The following is a 13,862-nucleotide window of genomic DNA, read 5'->3' on the forward strand; positions in this document are numbered from 1 at the left end:
TAGTAATAACAAACTTCTCCGAGCTAAAGGAGCATGTTCTAACCCATTGCAAGGAAGCTAAAACCCTTGAAAAAAGGTTAGATGAATGGCTAACTAGAATAAACAGTGTAGAGAAGATATTAAATGACCTGATGGAGCTGAAAACCGTGGCACAAGAACTTTGTGATGCAGGCACAAGCTTCAATAGCTGATTCAATCAAGTGCTAGAAAGAATATCAGTGATTGAAGAACAAATTAATGAAATAAAGTGAGAAGACAAGATTAGAGAAAAAAGAGTAAAAAGAAATGAACAAAGCCTCCAAGAAATATGGGACTATGTGAAAAGACCAAATCTACATTTGACTGGTGTACCTGAAAGTGACGGGGAGAATGGAAGCAAGTTGGAAAACACTCTTCAGGATATTATCCAGGAGAACTTCCCCAAACTAGCAAGGCAGGCCAACATTCAAATTCAGGAAATACAGAGAACACCACAAAGATACTCCTCGAGAAGAGCAATCCCAAGACACATAATTGTCAGATTCACCAAGGTAGAAATGAAGGAAAAAGTGTTAAGGGGAGCCAGAGAGAAAGGTCGGGATACCCACAAAGGGAAGCCCATCAGACTAGCAGTGGATCTCAAGGCAGAAACCCTATAAACCAGAAGAGAGTGGGGGCCAATATTCAACATTCTTAAAGAAAAGAATTTTCAACCCAGAATTTCATATCCAGCCAAACTAACCTTAATAAGTGAAGGAGAAATAAAATCCTTTACAGACAAGCAAATGCTGAGAGATTTTGTCACCACCAGGCCTACCTTACAAGAGCTCCTGAGGGAAGCACTAAACCTGGAAAGAAACAACCGGTACCAGCCACTGCAAAAATTTGCCAAATTGTAAAGACCATTGATGGTATGAAGAAACTGCATCAATTAATGGGCAAAATAACCAGATAACATCATACTGACAGGATCAAATTCACACATAACAATATTAACCTTAAATGTAAATGGGCTAAATGCCCCAATTAAAAGACACAGACTGGCAAATTGGATAAAGAGTCAAGACCAATCAGTGTGCTGTATTCAGGAGATCCATCTCACATGCAGAGACTCACATAGGCTAAACTAAAGGGATGGAGGAAGATCTATCAAGCAAATGGAAAGCAAAAAAAAGTAGGGATTGCAATCTTAATCTCTGTTAAAACAGACTTTAAACCAACAAAGATCAAAAGAGACAAAGAAGGCCATTACATAATGGTAAAGGGATCAATTCAACAAGAAGAGCTAACTATCCTAAATATATATGCACCCAACACAGGAGCACCCAGATTCATAAAGCAAGTCCTTAGAGACCTACAATGAGACTTAGACTCCCACACAATAATAATGGGAGACTTTAACACCCCACTATCAATATTAGATCAACGAGACAGAAGGTTAGCAAGTATATCCAAGACTTGAACTCAGCTCTGCACCAAGTGGACCTAATAGACATCTACAGAACTTTCCACCCCAAATCAACAGAATATACATTCTTCTCAGCACCACATCACACTTATTCTAGAACTGACCACATTATTGGAAGTAAAGCACTCCTCAGCAAATGTAAAAGAACAGAAATCACAACAAACTGTCTCTCAGACCACAGTGCAATAAAATTAGAACTCAGGATTAAGAAACTCACTCAAAGCTGCACAACTACATGGAAACCGAACAACCTGCTCCTGAATGATTTCTGGGTAAATAACGAAACACAGGCAGAAATAAAGATGTTCTTTGAAACCAATGAGAACAAAGACACAATGTACCAGAATCTCTGGAACTCATTTAAAGCAGTGTGTAGAGGGAAATTTATAGCACTAAATGCCCACAAGAGAAAGCAGGAAAGATCTAAAATTGACACCCTAACATCACGATTAAAAGAACTAGAGAAGCAAGAGCAAACACATTCAAAAGCTAGCAGAAGGCAAGAAATAACTAAGATCAGAGCAGAACTGAAGGAGATAGAGACACAAAAAACCCTTCAAAAAATCAATGAATCCAGGAGTTGGTTTTTTGAAAAGATCAACAAAATTGATAGACTGCCAGCAAGACTAATAAAGAAGAAAAGAGAGAAGAATCAAATAGACATAATAAAAAATGATAAAGGGATATCACCACTGATCCCACAGAAATACAAACTACCATCAGAGAATACTATAAACACCTCTATGCAAATAAACTAGAAAATCTAGAGGAAATGGATAAATTCCTGGACACATACACCCTCCCAAGACTAAACCAGGAAGAAGTTGAATCTCTAAATAGACCAATAATAGGCTCTGAAATTGAGGCAATAATTAATAGCCTACCAACCAAAAAAAGTCCAGGACCATACAGATTCACAGCCGAATTCTACCAGCGGTACAAAGAGGAGCTGGTACCATTCCTTCTGAAACTAAGCCAATCAATAAAAAAAAAGAGAATCCTTCATAACTCATTTTATGAGGCCAGCATCATCCTGATACCAAAGCCTGGCAGAGAACCAACAAAATAAGATAATTTTAGACCAATATCCCAGATGAACATCGATGCAAAAATCCTCAATAAAATACTGGCAAACTGAATCCAGCAGCACATCAAAAAGCTTATCCACCATGATCAAGTGGGCTTCATCCCTGGGATGCAAGGCTGGTTCAACATACACAAATCAATAAATGTAATCCAGCATATAAACAGAACCAACGACAAAAGCCACGTGATTATCTCAATAGATGCAGAAAAGGCCTTTGACAAAATTCAACAACTCTTCATGCTAAAAACTCTCAATAAACTAGGTATTGATGGAATGTATCTCAAAATGATACAAGCTATTTATGACAAACTCATGGCCAATATCATACTCAATGGGCAAAAACTGGAAGCATTCCCTTTGACGACCAGCACAAGACAAGGATGCCCTCTCTCAGCACTCTTATTCAATAATGTTGGAAGTTCTGGCCAGGGCAATCAGGCAAGATAAAGAAATAATGGGTATTCAACTAGGAAAAGAGGAAGTCAAATTGTCCCTGTTTGCAGATGACATGATTTTATATTTAGAAAACCCATCGTCTCAGCCCAAAATCTCCTTAAGCTGATAAGCAACTTCAGCAAAGTCTCAGGATACAAAATCAATGTGCAAAAATCACAAGCATTCTTGTACACCAATAACAGACAAACAGAGAGCCAAATCATGAGTGAACTCCCATTCACAATTGCTTCAAAGAGAATAAAATGCCTAGGAATCCAACATACAAGGGATGTGAAGGACCTCTTCAAGGAGAACTACAAACCACTGCTCAACGAAATAAAAGAGGATACAAACAAATGGAAGAACATTCCATGCTCATAGATAGGAAGAATCAATATTGTGAAAATGGCCATACTGCCCAAGGTAGTTAATAGATTCAATGCCATCCCCATCAAGCTACCAATGACTTTCTTCACAGAATTAGAAAAAACTAAAGTTCATATGGCACCAAAAAGAGCCTGAATTGCCAAGACAATCCTAAGCCAAAAGAACAAAGCTGGAGGCATCATGCTACCTGACTTCAAACTATACTACAAGGCTACAGTAACCAAAACAGCATGGTACTGGTACCAAAACAGATATATAGACCAATGGAACAGAACAGAGGCCTCAGAAATAACACCACACATCTACAACCATCTGATCTTTGACAAACCTGACAAAAACAAGCAATGGGAAAAGGATTCCCTATTTAATAAATGGTGCTGGGAAAACTGGCTAGCCATATGTGGAAAGGTGAAACTGGATCCCTTCCTTACATCTTATACAAAAATTAATTCAAGATGGAGTAAAGACTTAAATGTTAGACCTAAAACCATAAAAACCCTAGAAGAAAACCTAGGCAATACCATTCAGGACATAGGCATGGGCAAGGACTTCATGATTAAAATACCAAAAGCAATGGCAACAAAAGCCAAAATAGACAAATGGGATCTAATTAAACTAAAGAGCTTCTGCACATCAAAAGAAACTACCATCAGAGTGAACAGGCAACCTACAAAATGGGAGAAAATTTTCGCAATTTACCCATCTGACAAAGGGCTAATATCCAGAATCTACAAAGAACTTAAACAAATTTACAAGAAAAAAACAAATAACCCCATCAAAAATTGGGCAAAGGATATGAACAGACACTTCTCAAAAGAAGACATTTATGCATCCAACAGACACATGAAAAAATGCTCATCATCACTGGCCATCAGAGAAATGCAAATCAAAACCACAATGAGATACTATCTCACACCAGTTAGAATGGCGATCATTACAAAGTCAGGAAACAACAGGTGCTGGAGAGGATGTGGAGAAGTAGGAATGCTTTTACACTGTCGGTGGGAGTGTAAATTAGTTCAACCATTGTGGAAGGCAGTGTGGCGATTCCTCAAGGATCTAGAACTAGAAATACCATTTGACCCAGCGACCCCATTACTGGGTATATACCCAAAGGATTATAAATCATGCTACTGTAAAGACACATGCACACGTATGTTTATTGCACCACGATTCACAATAGCAAAGACTTGGAACCAACCCAAATGTTCATCAATGATAGACTGGATTAAGAAAATGTGGCACATATACACCATGGAATACTAAGCAGCCATAAAAAAGGATGAGTTCATGTCCTTTGCAGGGGCATGGATGAAGCTAGAAACCATCATTCTGATCACAAGGACAGAAAACCAAGCACCGCATGTTCTCACTCATAGGTGGGAATTGAACAATGAGAACACTTGGACACAGGGCGGGGAACATCACACACCAGGGCCTGTCAGGGGATGAGGGGCTGGGAGAGGGATAGCATTAGGAGAAATACCTAATATAAATGACAAGTTGATGGGTGCAGCAAACCAACATGGCACATGTATACCTATGTAAGAAAACTGCATGTCGTGCACATGTACCCTAGAACTTTAATAAAGAATAACAACAACAACAACAAAAAGGTATTATTTGGAAGCCTTGCATTTTGTATATTAAAATTCTACTTCTACCCTATTTTTCAAGGTATGAAATATCTTATACTTAAGAACTTTCAGTTTATAAAATGGTATAGATAGGAGGAAATCTATACAAGTGACTTAAATGCTTGAACTCTATGGGAAGATTTGTAATTACCGATATTGTGTAATTTTAGATTGATAAATACTTTTGGAATCTAACCATTGTATAAGCAGAGAAGACACTGTCAAGTAGACATTCGGGGGCTGGGTGGGGTTTAATAGATAAGGAGAGATCCCATTAGGTCCTACACAGTCACATTTGAGAAAAGCACTTTATTAGGTTTTAGACTTGCCCTTCTTCTGTTAGCTTGTGTTTGTATTTTTTTTTTTTTTTTCCAGAATTTTGATTTTTTTTATTACCTGGGAGAGAATGTAATTTTATTTTCATCAAATCTTGTTCTTTTTTTTTTTTTTTTTTATTAATACTTTGCTTTTTTTTTTTTTTTTTTTTTTTATTATACTTTAGGGTTTTAGGGTACATGTGCACAATGTGCAGGTTTGTTACATATGTATCCATGTGCCATGTTGATTTCCTGCACCCATTAATTCGTCATTTAGCATTAGGTGTATCTCCTAATGCTGTCCCTCCCCCCTCCCCCCTCCCCCCACCCCACAACAGTCCCCAGAGCGTGATGTTCCCTTTCCTGTGTCCATGAGTTCTCATTGTTCAATTCCCACCTATGAGTGAGAACATGCGGTGTTTGGTTTTTTGTCCTTGCAAGAGTTTACTGAGAATGATGTTTTCCAGTTTCATCCATGTCCCTACAAAGGACACGAACTCATCATTTTTTATGGCTGCATAGTATTCCATGGTGTATATATGCCACATTTTCTTAATCCAGTCTATCGTTGTTGGACATTTGGGTTGGTTCCAACTCTTTGCTATTGTGAATAGTGCCGCAATAAACATACGTGTGCATGTGTCTTTATAGCAGCATGATTTATAGTCCTTTGGGTATATACCCAGTAATGGGATGGCTGGGTCAAATGGTATTTCTAGTTCGAGATCCCTGAGGAATCGCCACACTGACTTCCACAATGGTTGAACTAGTTTACATTCCCACCAACAGTGTAAAAGTGTTCCTATTTCTCCACATCCTCTCCAGCACCTGTTGTTTCCTGATTTTTTAATGATGGCCATTCTAACTGGTGTGAGATGGTATCTCACTGTGGTTTTGATTTGCATTTCTCTGATGGCCAGTGATGAGGAGCATTTCTTCATGTGTTTTTTGGCTGCATAAATGTCTTCTTTTGAGAAGTGTCTGTTCATGTCCTCTGCCCACTTTTTGATGGGGTTGTTTGTTTTTTTCTTGTAAATTTGTTTGAGTTCATTGTAGATTCTGGATATTAGCCCTTTGTCAGATGAGTAGGTTGCAAAAATTTTCTCCCATTGTGTAGGTTGCCTGTTCACTCTGAGTTTGTATTTTATTGAAGTGCATCATAGAACCCCATTAAAAAGAGAATAGAGCCGAAGGAAATTCAATTCTTATTTGACAATTCATTTTTCAGAGAATGAAATCATGTCTAAGGCAGCACAGATGAAACTGGAGGCCATTATCTTAAGTGAAACAACTCATAAACAGAAAACAAATACCACATATTCTCACCTATAAGTGGAAGCTAAATAACGTGTACACGAGAACATAGAGTGTGGAATGATAGTGTAGACTCAGAAAGGTGAGGCATGGGACTTAAGCGGAGGATGAGAAATTACTTAATTGGTACAATTGTACTTCGTTCTGATGATAGATACCCTAAAAGCCCTGACTTTACCACTACACAATATATCTATGTAACAAAATTACATTTGTATCTCAGAAATTTATATAAATAAGATGAAAACATGAAATTCATATGTAAGCATGATTTCTTATAAAAAAATGAGACAGCAACCAATATAAGGACTAATTAAACAAGACAGAAAATTGAAAATATAAACAAAAGCAAAAAACTAAAAAGAGAAACATCTTTCTGAAGACTGAGAGTAAGAAGACACCTCATAAAATTATTTAATTCTTAAATTATGGGTCAGAATATATTATTTGAAAACTCTTCAGCAGTTCAAAGTAAGGAAGTATAAATTCAGTAAAGTTAAACAATTTTAAGGCATTAACAAATGAGCTAAAATGTAGCCGGGTAAAATGTATAATGATACAAATGAGATGAATATATGATAACAAACAAAAAAAGCATTAAAGTACTTAATAGAGAAAACAGGATTGAGAGTAAAATAAATCAAAATGTGAAGGTCAAGTTTATGAAGTTTTCTCAAAATGTATAAGAAAATAACTAGATGAAAATACACAGATAAGATGTTACAATTTAAGAAACCAATACAAAAATTTTAAAAACCAATCATTAACATGTTCTGCAATATTTAAAACTGAAACTATAAATTAAAAAATAATACAAACACCAAGTCAGTTGATTAACATTGTTTTCCAAAGAATGCCACTTTAAAATTGTACTAAATGCAATCCGCAAATATTTCTTTTCTTTAATCTACTGAAAACTTTTTGCTTACTTTATTTCCATTTTTTCTAATTTTGTTCATGATTTATTGTAACATATTAAGAAAATCGAACATATTTATAATAGGTGCTTCTTATGTATCCTTGCTTCCTAACTCTAATTTTCTGTCATTTCTGGCTCCTTAAAAATACACATTTTTATAATTCTGGAACATAATTTCCTGTTTGGGAAAATGTGTATTAATATTTTATTAGATGATAGAATTTGTTTTTATACATAGATGAATACAGAATTTTGCTATATTTTAAAAATGATGTTGGACATTCTTTTAATCACAACTTCCAGAGAACAGCTGTAATCTAATGAAATTTTATGAAATCCTTATTGTGCAAGAGTACATAATAAAGCTGCTAGTTGTAAACTTTTACTTATTTTCAATATCTTCATGTATTTTTTAGGACAACAATTAAAATCTTGTGTGGAAAAAAGAAGAGATTAAACACAAAATACTTCTTAACAGTCAGAAAGAATGTCAGAAAGTTCATATGCTTTCCTCAAAAGCATTGCTGCTTTGGTCCTCACCTAGAGTACATTTATTCTTATTTTATGGGGAAAAAAAATCTGACTTCAGCCTCCACCTAAACTGCTGTCAGTGGACATCAGTGCCTTCCTTGAGAAAATAATGTCCTTTCACTTATGAAATAATTCTCTTGGCAGCATTTTTAATGTTGAATCCTTTCTCCCTTTCTTATGACTTTTAATCAATTAAATAATTGGATGAAGAAAATGTGGTTCATATACATCACAGAATACCAAGCTGCCATAACAAAAGAATGAAATGATGTATTTTGCAGCAACATGGATGAAGCTGGAGGCCATTTTCCTAAGTGAACAAACTCAGAAACAGAAAATCAAATACTGCATGTCCTCACTTACGCATGGGAGCTAAACAATGAGTACACATGGACATAAAGATGGATATAACAGACACTGGGGACTCCAAAAGGCAAGCGGGTGGCAAGGGGACAAGGGTTGAAAAATTACCTGTTGGGTACAAAGTTCACTATTTGGGTGATGGGTATGCTAGAAGCCCAGACCTCACCATATCTCCATGTGATATATCCATGTAATAAACCTGCACATATACCTCCTAAATCTACAATTTTACAAAAGAAAAATGAATAATAAAGTAAAATTTAAAAATTAGGCTGGGTACGGTGGCTCATGCCTGTAATCCCAGCACTTTGGGAGGCCGAGGCAGGCAGATTGCCTGAGGTCAGGAGTTGGAGACCAGCCTGGCCAACATGGTGAAACCCTGTCTCTACTAAAAATACAAAAATTAGCCAGGCGTAGTGGAGCATGCCTGTAGTCCCAGCTATTTGGGAGGCTGAGGCAGGAGAATCGCTTGAACCCAGGAGGCAGAGGTTGCAGTGAGCCAAGATTGTGCCACTGCACTCCAGCCTGGGTGACAGAGTGAGACTCCATCTCAAAAAACAAAAAACCAAACCAAAACAAACAAAAAAAATAACCATTTTAACGTGTACAGTTCAGTGGCATTTAGAACATTCACAGTGTTGTGCAGTGACAACCTCTATCTAGTTCTTAAACATTGCTGTTACTCCAAAGTAAAACTCTGAACCCATTATGCAGTTTCCCCCATTCTTAGCCCCATACAGTCACAAATCTCCACTTATCCCTATGGATTTATTTATTCTGGATGTTCTCTATAAATGAAATCATACAGTATATGGTCTTTTGTATCTGGCTTCTTTCACTTAGCACAAAGTTTTAAGTTTTATTTTTGGGAGGTAGCATGCATCAGTACTTCATTCCACTTTATGGCTATATCTTATGGAATATTATTTATGTATAGTGTTCCATCTTATGGATATGCCAAATTGTGTTTATTCATTCTTCACTTGATGTACATTTGAGGTGTTCCCACTTTTTTGCTGTTATGAGCAGTGCTGTTATGCACATTTGTGGGGTTCCTAACTTTTCCACCTCAGTTTTCTCATCTCTAAGACTGAGTTAGGAATGGTAATTACCTCATGAAATTGTTAGGATTAAATGAGGCTCAAGCACTTAGAATCGTGCCCAGAACATGGGAAAGGCTCAATAAATCTTTATTATTTTTGTAATACATAAGCACTCAAAAAGTATCAGAAGTTGGTTTGTGGTAGGACAAATGACTTTAAACATCTCAATTCTTGAAGTCATCATTATCTTACTTTAATAATTAATGTAAGAAATAGTGACCCTGAATTATACGTGAAAGGTTAAAATTTCAACTATGGTCAGCATTTTTGGGAGGTAAAAAGGCAGGGATGAGTATGATACCATCTTAATGGATTTCCATCAAACCTAGCATTAGACAGGGGAAATAAATAAGTCCTTACAGAAAGCCAAATGCCTTTTTAAAAGTAATAAGCTATTAGTTTGAAGAGGCGGCATGAAGATTAGCTCATGTTCTAAGGGCCTTTGAGTGCCATATCTCAAGCAGTAGAATTATGTGATGAAAACTATAAATGAAGAAGAGCACCCTGGAACTTCTGAGCCCAGCAGATGTGAGATGTGAGTGGAAATAGGAGGACCAGAATGGATATTTGTACAGAGGTTGGGGGATTGTCCTGGAGAGGTGACTGGGCATATGAAGAAGAAGCAACGTACCTGGGAGCCACCTTGTATGAAAAATTGATAGAAAATGGGAAGAGACCAGCAGGAGAAGGGAAGATCCAGAACAAATGTTCTAAGCTTATGTGAGGGAAGGGCAGGAATGTCACACATGGGAATTAGAGAGTTGGAAAGGGCAGGAAGGACTGCTTTGACACCTCTGTCTTCCCACATGTTTTACTTTCTATTTAGGATTAAAAGGAGATATAGCAACACTCTTGGCTGTGTTCGCGAGATCTATTTCCCATTTCCCCCTTGCTGTATCAGTCACAATGGGTTGAGGCCTCACTGACATGGCTTAGCACCCTTTGAGCAGCCCTAGAAAGGTTTCCACACTAGCTCCCTCAGTCTAACATGCATTTCCTAATGAAACATCATTTCATTTCCTAAAAGAAGCCATGTGAGTCTTGCCATGAATACACAGCCAAGACAGTAAAGAAATACTTGAAAATGCACTTGCTCAGCCTGCTCTTGAGAAGGAAACAATGAAGTTCTTTCCTTCTTCAATGGGGCTCAAGGGGCTTGGCTTGTGGACAAGCCACACTTCAAATGTAGAAATGTGCAGAAAAAATGAATGGCAGGTCTAAGACTGCTTCCTTAGAAGGGCTTGCTTGCAAGGCTGCCCTTGACTGGCCTCTGGGAACCTAGATATAGGGAGGGTTCCCACAATTCCTTAAATCATAAGAGTGGCCTGAAGTGTCTGTGCAAACTGTGTGGTTCATGCTGCACACCTGCCTTCCTTCTACATTTACTAATTGAACTCCAGTTTTTTGTTTTGTTTTTCAGGTATGAACCCTATGGTCTAAATCAGTCATGGCAGAAATTTTGTCTTGCCTAATGGCTGCTTTATGTATGAATGGGCATGGGCCCCAATTTTGACCAATGATACACAAAGGTAATTCAGCTGGGGGCTTCTAGGAGAGGTTTTCATACTTATAGAATGTGCTCAAGGAAGGTATATTCTTTTTGCCTCTGGACATGAATATTTCCTGACATAATATTGATAACTGCTATGTACATCCAGACTGAGGAGGAAATCCTCATGGTAAACTTGGCAAAGCAGAGATACAGAAAGAACCTGAGTCTTTTGCTGACATGTTTGAACTACTGAATGAACCCAGGCTGAAGTCACATATCTCCAGACTTCTTGCTGTGTGATAATACATCTTGTTTAAGTGATCTTTAATTGAATTTCTCTTATTTGGAGCTAAAGTATCCTAGCAGACAATTAAAATATAACTCCACTACCTTGTTAAGTGAATTTAGATTGTAGTGTTTTGTTGTTTCATAGAGAAGAGGCTCTTGCTGTGTTGCCTAGGCTAATCTGAAACTCCTGGGCTCAAGCAGTCCTCCTGCTTTGGCCTTCCAAAGTGCTGGGATTACAGGTGTGAGCCACTGCACCTGGCCTAGATTGTAGTTTTTGAACATAATGTATTTACGCATTTGTTTAACCAACAGTTTATGGAACGTCTTTTATGTGCTATGTGAATGGAGGACATCCAAGAAGAATAAGAAAAAGAGCTTACAATTCAGAAGGGAATATAAATTCCCACATTTATATTCCCAAATATAAATAAATATATAATTGTTTACCCAAATAAATATACAATAAATATCATATGAGGCATCTCAAGTCACATGAGATACTACAACATAATGCTGGTGTTATGTAAGTTGTTTCATACCAACATTGTTCTGAGTTCATGTTATTCAGGACACAAGTAATTCCAAAGCCCTGAGCAGAGCTACCTTCCTGTCTTGCTGTCCAGAATTGGGGCATAAGCCCATTCATGCTTAGAGCAGTCACTGACAAGTGAATGCCCACCATGACAGATTGAGTCTCTGGGAGTGATCAGGACAGAACATGTAAAGTTGAGGTCTTTTTGGTCTGCTTCCCCCAGTAAGAAGAGTACCTATGTGAGGTACTCCCCTGGGTTCAAGCTCCTTAAAGTGACAGTTGCTTGTGGTTCAAGCACACGCTAGCTAGCCTTCAGCTAAACACAAATGGTCAATCCTGTGAAGAATGTTCAGCCTCCCAGAGCTCCTTCATCCTACAGAGCTATTATGATTTTCTATTTCTCTTAGTTGGGAAGAGGTTGCCCAGGTACCATCCTATTCAAGGAATACATGGTTCAGCTTACTGGATAAACAAGCAGTCTTTCTGACTCTTATTGGTTCAATGTATACTTATTGTCCACTTCCTTTAGAAATGTGGCTCTATAATGTGGGAGAGGATGGGGTGAGAGCAACAGACTCCAACATCGCCACAGCAACACCAGCTAGCACAGGCTTGAGGAAAGCAATTTTCAGAACCATATTCATGGCACATCTTTTAACCCAGTAACTCCACTCTAGAAATTTCCCTAAGAAGGAACTAGTGGGCAAATAGATACTTTATTGTAACATGATTAAAAGAGAGATCAATTAGATTTCTTTGTGAAAGGGAGGTTTATTAAAAGTGAAATTACTAAAAAATTAATTTTTATAAGTATCTTCCTTTCTTTAAGGACCTACCTCAGCTGATCACGTTATTACTTTCAATCCCTGTAATAAACTATGAGGCAGCTATTAGGAACTTCACTTTTAAAATGAAGAGGCAAAAATTGAGAAAGGTTAAATTACTTGCCTAAGATGAAAGAACTACTAAATTGAAAAAATGGTACTTAAACCGAGTTTTTTTTTTGTATTCAAACTTCAGTTATTTCTGTTATGGTACAAGTTAAATTGATATTATACATATTTTTCAGTGCTTTTTGTAGACTTCATAATGATCATTTGAATGAATATATAATATTTTGTTGATAATCATGAAATAACAATTAGGAAAACATATATATATCAAATCAAAAATATAACTTAAGTGTGTATTTACTCTAAAAATACAACTACATGAAAAAATATTAGAAGGAAACATTGAACAATAAAAATAGCTTTTTTTTGTAGGTAGCATTATAGGCAATTTTATTCATTTTCTTTAACTTCTATTACTATTATTATTAATACTATTTAAGAGACAGGGTCTTTTTATATTGCCCAGGCTTGTGTGCAGTGGCTTTCCACAGGCATGATCATAACCCACTATAGCCTTGAGCTTCTAGGCTCAAGTGATCCTCCTACCTCAGACTCCTAAGTAGCTGGGACCACAGGTGTGTGCCACCACACTTGTCTTGTCTAACTTCTATTATTTTTTGTTTTTGCTATTGTTTTGATGTTATTTTGTACACAGTTTCTTTTGCAAGAAATACTGGGGTAAAGCAAACACTGAAAGATCATTCTTTTGGAATCATCAGACTTTCTTCCCCATCTCATAGTCCCAGTAAGTTGCACTCACTTTGAGGAAGGAAAAAAAAAAGGATTGTATAGGTATTGATATGTCTAATTCTAAGTATACACTCTTCATAGACAAGTTTATTTTTGGTTACAGGAATTGTTTATTATCTTAACAGTCTGTAAGAGCAAGAGCAAGATAGTCACCGTTTCTTCCCTGAAGTGCTAATTTCATCTGAGTGTGATATTCCAATTGCTGTGGATCAATAGGGAATTGCGTGTAAGAAATAAGCATCAGGGAACAGGGCACTTTCTTTTGGTGAAACCACAGGTTGAAAAAAGTTTTTCCTTTGTGCTAGCCTTTTTCATACCTCCACAGTGTTGTTTAACCAGCAATATATGGAATGTCTTTTATGCGCTA

The sequence above is a fragment of the Symphalangus syndactylus genome, chromosome 9 (genome assembly GCF_028878055.3).
Source record: "Symphalangus syndactylus isolate Jambi chromosome 9, NHGRI_mSymSyn1-v2.1_pri, whole genome shotgun sequence".
In the NCBI taxonomy this organism is placed as follows: Eukaryota; Metazoa; Chordata; class Mammalia; order Primates; family Hylobatidae; genus Symphalangus; species Symphalangus syndactylus.